This window comes from Capsicum annuum, chromosome 2 (genome assembly GCF_002878395.1).
Source record: "Capsicum annuum cultivar UCD-10X-F1 chromosome 2, UCD10Xv1.1, whole genome shotgun sequence".
In the NCBI taxonomy this organism is placed as follows: Eukaryota; Viridiplantae; Streptophyta; class Magnoliopsida; order Solanales; family Solanaceae; genus Capsicum; species Capsicum annuum.
The window spans coordinates 16,667,564-16,676,443 of NC_061112.1; positions in this window are offsets into that span (position 1 = coordinate 16,667,564).

Below are 8,880 nucleotides of genomic sequence, written 5' to 3' on the forward strand. Positions count from 1 at the left end.
AAATAAAAAAGAGATAAAAGAAAAAAATGATAGTGAATATAAATACAATGACAGGTTATGATGCATCTGTCATCTTTCATGACTTGTACTCAACGTAACCGTATTTTTTGAAAATATAAAAAAAATAAAAAAATACAACAAAAACAAAAAAAATGAGAAAGAGGAAAAAACAAAAAAGAGGAAATTAAAAAAAAAAAACAAAAAAAAGTAAAAAAATGGAAAAGAAAGAGAATTAGAGGCTAGAGATAAAACAGAATAAAAAATAAAAATAAAAAAGATAAAGAAATGCTATATATTGTAATTTTGAAAGTTCGGCTAGCAATACTCTTATTTTGTGGAAACCTAGACTATTTTTGTAAGCCTCCCATTAATAAAATAAGATACTGTAAAAACTTTAAGCAATTTGATGGGTCAAGTTTGGGCATCATCATGGGTCTATTTCGATTGGTGATTTTTAATGGGTTGACTTGGGCTAGCCCAAATTAGCCCATTATCAAAATCACTCTTGCCCAAACCCATCAAACCTTGGACGGGTTGGGCAGGTCATTTGGGCTTGGGCTAATTTTGCCACCCCTACTTACTTTATTTCATGTCTCAGTTTAGTAGTTAGTTGGAGTTAGTTGAGGCCTGTCCCATCAACTCACAACCATTCAGTTTTAGAGGCTTATCAGGCATTAGAGTCAGTTATTTAGTCATTACATTTAGTTATCCAGGTTATCAGTATTTTATCAGATTCAGTCAATTATTTCTATAGACTCATATTTTAGTTTTGAATTTAGTTATTAAAACCTTATGGCATGTCAGTATTCTTCCTCATTTATGATCATATTATCCAATGCTCACAACATGTACCAGCTCATGGGTTAGCTTGTGGTCTCTCGGGGACTGTAAGCACTGTGTGACGCCCAGGGTGTGCTCTTGGGGTGTTTAAAACTTGGTATTAGAGCCTAAGGTTTTAAAGTATCCTAGGAAGTCTAAAGGCTGTGTTAAGTAGAGTCTTGTGCATGGGTGTGTAGCTCACCACACTTATGGACGAGAGGCAACAAGGCGTTTAGGAAAAAGTTTCCTTTCTTTTAGTAATCATGTCATGCGAGTGAGCATGAGCTCAAGTTAAACTCCCTGTCTAATCTATTTCTTCCTTCCGTTTACAGAACATGCCTCCCTAGAAGAACGAAAGAAGAACAGAAAACCAGCCAGCCCCCCAACCCGTTCAGGAAGATCCTCTGGACGAGCATGTCTCTCACGCAGAATTTAGAGCTGCGTTCACTACTCTAGCGAACTCCATAGCGGCATAGAATGAACGACCAACTGCTGTAACGGCCAACCCAGTGGCTAATAATGCTGCAACCACGATTTGGGATTTCACCCGGATGAATCCTCATTCTTTCATAGGATCCAAGTCTGAAGAGGATCTACAGGAATTCTTAGATATGGTTCAGAAGGTCACAGATTCTATGGGGGTGACATTTAGTCAGAGTGCTGAGTTGGCTTCATACCAGTTGCAGGATGTAGCCCATACTTGGTTTAAGCAGTGGAAGGTTGATAGTGGTGTAGATGCAGAGCCTGTAGAGCGGGAAGAGTTTGCCACAACTTTCTTAGACAGATTTTTCCCATTAGAGTTGAGAGAGGCCAAAGTGTTAGAATTTATTAACTTGAGGTAGGGCAGCATGAGCGTGAGGGTGTATTCCCTCAAGTTTACTCAGTTAGCTAGATATGCTCCTCATGTGGTAGCTGATAACAGGTCTAAGATTAGTAAGTTTGCATCTGGCGTATATGATAGTATGATCAAGGAGTGCAGGACTGCAATGTTGATTAGGAGATAGACTTGTCTAGGATGATAGTCCATGCTCAACAGATAGAGGAGTAGAAGATTAAGAAGAGGGAGAGAGGAAACAAGAGAGCAAGGATGGGTAAGTTTAACTTTAGTCAGCCAAAGTTAGAGGGTAGTAACCGTCCTCAGTTTCATCAGAGGTCTTCAGCCCCAACATCCTCTTCATCCAGTACTCCTGTACCCAAATTTAGAAATGACAATAGGGATAGAGCACCAAGATCTAAGTCCCAGGTCAGTGTTAGCAGTGCTCGTACAAATCTTCTATGTCAGAAATATGGCAAACACTATCAGGGTGAGTGTAGGGCGGGTAGTGATGTGTGCTTCGAGTATGGCAAGCCAAGCCATTAGATTCGAAAGTGTTGGGTAGTTGCTCAGAAAGGTAGGGATGTGCGCTAATAGGGCTAGTCCCATCAGTCGTCAGTTCCATTCGGTAGCCCAACTCAGTAGGGTGCCGCTTCCAGTGCTACCTGCGGTCAGCGCCCGAACAGATTATTTACTCTCCAGTCCTGCCAAGGTCAGGAAAACTCTCCTGACGTAGTCACTGGTACGTTACAGGTCTTTCACTTACATGTTTATGATTTACTAGACCTTGGAGCTTCTTTTTTTTTTGCAACTCTACATATAGCCATCAATTTTGGAGTCAGTCCCGAAACTATAACAGAGCTCTTTTTAGTGTCTCTCCCAGTAGGTGTTTCCATCATAGCCAGACAGGTATACAGGAACTTTTCGGTCACAATATCTCAAAAAGTTACTTCAGTTAATCTTGTGGAGTTAGAGATGACAGATTTGATGTCATTCTCGTCATGGATTAGCTCCTCTCATGCTATGCCTCAGTTGATTATAAAAACAGAATAGTCCATTTTCAGTTCCCAAATGAACCAGTCCTTGAATGGAGCAATAGTACCACAGCTCTTAGGGGTTAGTTGATTTCGTACCTTAGAGTGAGGAAGATGATATCCAAGGGGTGTATTTATCATCTCGTTCGATTCAAAAACTTAAATTCAGAGACTCCAACCCTTGAGTCAATTTCAGTAGTCAAGAAATTTCCAGATGTGTTCCCTAAAAATCTTCTCGGAGTTCCTCCCGAAAGGGAAAATGATTTTGGAATAGACCTTCTTCTAGATACTCAGTCCATATCTATTCCGCCATACAAAATGGATCCAGTTGAACTCAAAGAGTTAGAAGAATAGTTAAAGGATCTTCTAGATAAGGGATTCATCAGACCCAGCATTTCCCTGTGGGTGAACCTATTCTATTCGTGCGTAAGAAAGATGGTTCTCTCAAAATGTGCATAGACTACCATCAGTTGAACAAAGTCATTGTCAAGAATAAATATCCACTTCCTAGAATCGATGACTTGTTTGATCAGCTTTAGAGTGCCAGCTATTTTTCAAAGATAGACCTCAGATCAGGCTATCATCAGTTCAGAGTAAGAGAATATGACATTCCAAAAATAGCTTTTCAAACTCGGTATGGTCACTTTGAATTACTAGTTATTCCTATGGTCTCACTAATTCCCTAACAACCTTCATGGACTTGATGAACCGAGTCTTCAAGTAGTACTTAGACATGTTCATCATAGTCTTCATTGATGACATTCTTGTTTACTCCCGTAGCGTAACTGATCATACAGACCATCTTAGAATAGTGTTACAAGCTCTTAGAGCTCACCAGTTATTCACTAAATTTAGTTAGTGTGAATTCTGGCTAAGATTAGTAGCTTTCCTTGGTCATATTACTTTTGGTGATGGTATTAGAGTTGATTCTCAAAAGACTGAGGCGGTGAGAAACTGGCCTAGACCCATCTCTCTATCATATATCAAGAGTTTCTTGGGTTTAGCTGGCTATTACCATTAGTTTGTTGAAGGATTTTCTTCTATTTCATCCCCCATATCCAAATTGAGTCAGAAGAAAGTTAAGTTTCAGTGGTCAAATTCCTGCGAGAAGAGTTTTCAGGAGTTGCAGACTTGACTCATCTCAGCCCCAGTTCTTACTTTGCCTGACGGTGTAGATGGGTTTATTGTGTACTGTGATGCATCCAAAGTAGGTTTGGATTGTGTCCTCTTGAAGAGAGGTAAGGTTATAACCTATGCCTCCAGACAACTTAAGCCCCATGAGAAAAATTACCCTACTCATGATCTGGAGCTAGCAGCTGTAGTGTTTGCCTTAAAGATTTAGAGGCATTACTTGTATGGGGTGCACGTAGATGTGTTCACTGACCATAAGAGCATGCAGTATGTGTTCTCTCAGAAAGATTTGAATCTGCGTCAGAGAAGGTGGTTAGAGTTGTTAAAAGATTATGACATGAGTGTTTTGTATTATCCAGGCAAGGCCAATGTAGTAGCTGATGCTCTCAGTAGAATGTCTATGGGTTGTGTTGCTCATGTTGAAGATGGTAAGAAGAAGTTAGCTCAGGAAGTTCACCACCTTTCCCGACTAGGTGTCCGCTTAGTTGACTCAGCAGAGGGTAGTGTGTGGGTGTAGATTAGTGCCGAATCATCTCTAGTTTCTAAGGTTAAGGAAAAGCAGGATAGAGATCCTAGTCTAGTTAAGTTGAAAAAATCTGTTTGAGATTAGAAAGTGGAGGTTTTCTCCCAAGGGAAAGATGGTGTTTTGCGTTTTCAGGGTAGATTGTGTGTGCCTGATGTAGAAGATTTGAGGTAACAAATTCTTGTAGAAACGCATGGTGCTCGTTACTCTATTCATCCAGGGGCCACTAAGATGTATTGTGATTTGCGGAAGATCTATCGGTGGAGTAGGATGAAGAGGGATATTGCAGAGTTTGTAGCTAAATACTCTATATGTCAGCAAGTTAAGATTGCACCAGAAGCCTAGTGGGTTCATGCAGGAGTTCAGTATTCTCGCATGGAAATGGGAAGAAGTGAACATGGATTTTGTGACATGTTTGCCTCGTACCCATTATCAACATAATTCTATTTGGGTTATCGTAGACAGGATGACCAAATCAGCTCTTTTCTTGCCAGTTCATACCTCTTATTCAGCTGAGGACTATGCCAAACTCTATCCTAGAGAGTTGGTCAGGTTGCAAGGTGTTTCCTTATCTATCATCTTAGTAGAGGTACCCAGTTTACCTCTCACTTCTAGAAAGCATTCCAAAAGGGTCTTGGTACCCAATTCCACCTCAGTATATCTTTCCACCCTCAGACAGATGGTCAAGCAGAATACACCATTCAGACTCTAGAAGATATGCTAAGAGCATGCATAGTTGATTTCAAAGGTAGTTGGGATAACCACTTGCCTTTGATTGAATTCACATATAATAACAGCTATCATTCCAGTATTCGAATGGCTCTGTTTGAAGCTCTCTATGGTAGGAGATGTAGATCTCCAATTGGTTAGTTTGAAGTGGGTGAGGCAACAGTGTTTGATGCGTTAGAGAAGGTTCAGTTGATCAGAGAAAGGCTTAAGGCTACCCAGAGCCGACAAAAATTGTATGTAGATGTGAGGAGAAAGGATCTCGAATTTGAGGTCGGTGATTTTGTGTACTTAAAAATCTCTCCTATGAAGGGGTGAAGAGATTCGGCAAGAAAGGGAAATTCGTCCCCGATATATCGATGCCTTCAAAATTCTCAGTTGTTTTGGAAAGGTAGCTTACGAGCTTGAGTTGCCTTCATATTTAGCCTCAGTACACCTAGTGTTTCATGTCTCATTGTTGAAGAAGTGTATTGGTGATCCAGCTGTAGATGTTCCCTTAAAAAGTGTAGATATTTAGAATAGTCTCTCGTTTGAGGAAGTTCCAATCAAAATTCTTGATCATCAAGTTCGTAGACTAAGGAACAAAGAAGTTCCATTGGTCAAATTTCTTTGGCGGAATAGTCCATGAGGGAGCCACTTGGGAAGCAGAGGCAGATATGCGGACCAAGTACCCTCATCTTTTCTCCGCGAATCCAGATTTAGTTTAAGGTATTAATCTTCTTAAAGATTTCTCTCTAGCATGCTCAGTTTTAGTTGCACATCATGTTTATGTTAGTCATGCATTCATGAGTCAGTTCAGTGATGCATTCCATGCATCAAATGTGCATGTTCAGTGTATAAGCTCAGTCCATCAATTTTCTCTCAGCTTAACTAGTCTCATTCGAGGACGAATGATCCCAAGGGGGTGATATTATAATACCCCGCATTTCCTTAGCGTAATCTAAGTCTCAATACATGAGTATTCATATATAAATTTTTTGAAACACTCATTATTTTTCAGTTTAGAACCTACTATTTCGTAGGAAATCGAATTATCTTTCCAACGATATAAAATTCGCCCAAATTCGATAACCGAATAAGAAGTTATAGTGATTTAAAGTTTCAGTCATTAATCACAGTCATTTTGACCCTTAGCACATCGCGGAGCCAGTATAAATGACAATTGTCAAAAACCAGTGGGCCTATGTGATGTTGGCGCGTCGCGCCATAGGCTCAATTCAGAATTATCAATTTCCAGTGATCCCACGCGATACCACTGCGTCATGGTGAGATTCCAGGATGCAAATAATGAGGCAACATGAATCCATCGTGTCACGCCACTGTGCATTTTTCCAATTGTCCAATTCCAGTGACACGGCGTGATAGCTCCGCGTTGTTGATGAAACTTAAAAGTGTCGCCCAGGGTTAAAATAGTCCTTTCCCATTATTTTAATTCGCCCAAATGTGAAATTTAAGCCCTAAACATTTTAAGTTCATTATTCACTTAATTTGGTCCCCAAATTCAAGCGCTTCCTCTTTAAAATACAAACCCTAACTCTCAAATTCAAGTCCAACCCTCAAGAATTCACCAAAAACTTCAATAAATTCATCAGTTAAGTTATGTTAGATGTTTATCCATGGATTTCTTTCATCCATGGAGTCCAAGTATCCTATTTAAATTACAAAATTGTGATCTTTACAAGTTAATTGATACGAAATTGTGATTTCACCCATGAATCTCCATGTACTATTGATTTTATACCATGATTCAATGAAGTTATTGTTGTTATTCAATCCTCCATATTTTAATATTATTATTTATTGAATTAAACCATGATTTAATACTATTATGTCGAATTCATGCTATTTCTATAAATTCCATGACATTCCTATGATTGTTTTAAATCATGAACTACAAGTGTTCGATAAAATGCCTACGAGAGTAATTGATTTAATAAAAGCCTTCATGCTTTGTCCCCCAAGCTTTAGTGTTATTTTACCATTGTTGTTTTGAGTCCTGGAGGTATTGAATACCCAAAAACCATAGCCGTTCCTGTAGTCTAGTTTCAGTATATTATCGAATAGTCTTCAGAACATACTATGAGCATTATCAGTATAGTCAGATATCAGTCAGTTAAACTCAGAACAGTCTAGTATTTTAGTGTCTTTAAGTTGGGAGTAGGATTTAGCAACGAGCGAGTGTAGGGATAGCGGCTTCCCCATTAAATAGGCGGAGTTGTTAGTAGCAGTCCCTATACTCCAGAACTACGTAGCCAGATTAGGATATGAGAATTCACCCGTCAGATTAGGATTGACTATCTTGCAGTGGTCACCCATCAGTTCAGGATTGACACCCTTAGTCCTTTGGAAATTATATTAGTTTAGTGGATCCACACAACAAGTTTTAGTACCCTTGGCATGGTATTAACACCCTTCCAACTGGGGTTACAGGTTGGGCCCCGATTAGCCTAAATTGAGGAATGTCGGTTAAATGATACCTCCCACAGTCTCATATACAATCTTAGTTACAGTCCCAGTTCAGTTATTCAGTCTTAGTGTTGTTTGACCAAAGGATACAAATTTCAGCTATTTCAGTATTTTAGTTTACACTTAGTTCATGCTATATGCTTGGTCATGGATCCTCAGTATCTATAGACTTTCACGTATCTAAATTATTTATAGATTTTCATGCATACATAATATTTATAGATTTCTACATATTATCTACATATTTCATGCTCTCTATTTTGTAATCCATGCTTTACATGTATATTCAGTTAATTATTAATTCTGTTCATAAAACCATGCATATCAGCCTACCTCATTTAGTATGCCAGTATATTCAAAGTACTGATCGCATACCTTTTTTTTGCGCTATGATGTATTATATCATAGGTTCTGACGCTCAGTTCCCATCTCATGATTAGACTTATTAGATCCTCAGCAGTAGCAGTGGTGAGTCCTCATACTTCGAGGACAAGCTTACTTTATTTCATGTCTCAGTTCAGTAGTTAGTTGGGGCCTGTCCTATCAAATCACATTCATTTACTTTTAGAGGCTTATCAGACATTAGATTCAATTATTCAGTATTCATTCATTACAATTAGTTATCCAGGTTATCAGTATTTTATCAGATCCAGTCAGTTATTTCTATATACTCATATTTTAGTTTTGAGTTCAATTATTACAACCTTATGGCATGTCAGTATTCTTCCGCATTTATGATCATGTTATCCAGTGATCACAGCAGGTACCATCTCATGGGTTAGTTTGTGGTCCCTCGAGACTTATGCACCGTGTGACGCCTAGGGTGTGCTCTCAGGGCGTTACACTTCTGATGTCTGATACCTTGTTGCTTGTAGTATTCATCAAACGATCCACAATATTCACCACCATTATTAGTACAAATACACTTCAGTTTCTTCACTGTTTCTCTTTTAACGAAATCTTGAAACTACTTAAAGATACCCAACACTTGGTCTTTAGTCTTCAAGACATAGACCCAAAGTTTCCTAGAGAAATCATTGATAAAAGTGACAAAGTAAAGTGCATCACCCAAGGTCCTTATCTTTATTGGACCACATAAATCTGAATGCACCAAATCAGGCAACTCTGTCTTTCTTAAAGGAGGATGAGATTTGAAAGACACTCTATTTTGTTTTCCAGCCAAACAGTGCTCACATTTTTCTAATTTTGCACTTTCAAAATTTGAGAGTAATTTCTTCTTGGCCAGAACGTTAAGCCCTTTCTCACTAATGTGGCTAAGCCTCTTGTGCCATAATATTAAATAACTAGCACTTTCAACTGCATTCATTATGTTAGCTCAATTAGAATTCGTAGTCCACTATAGACCA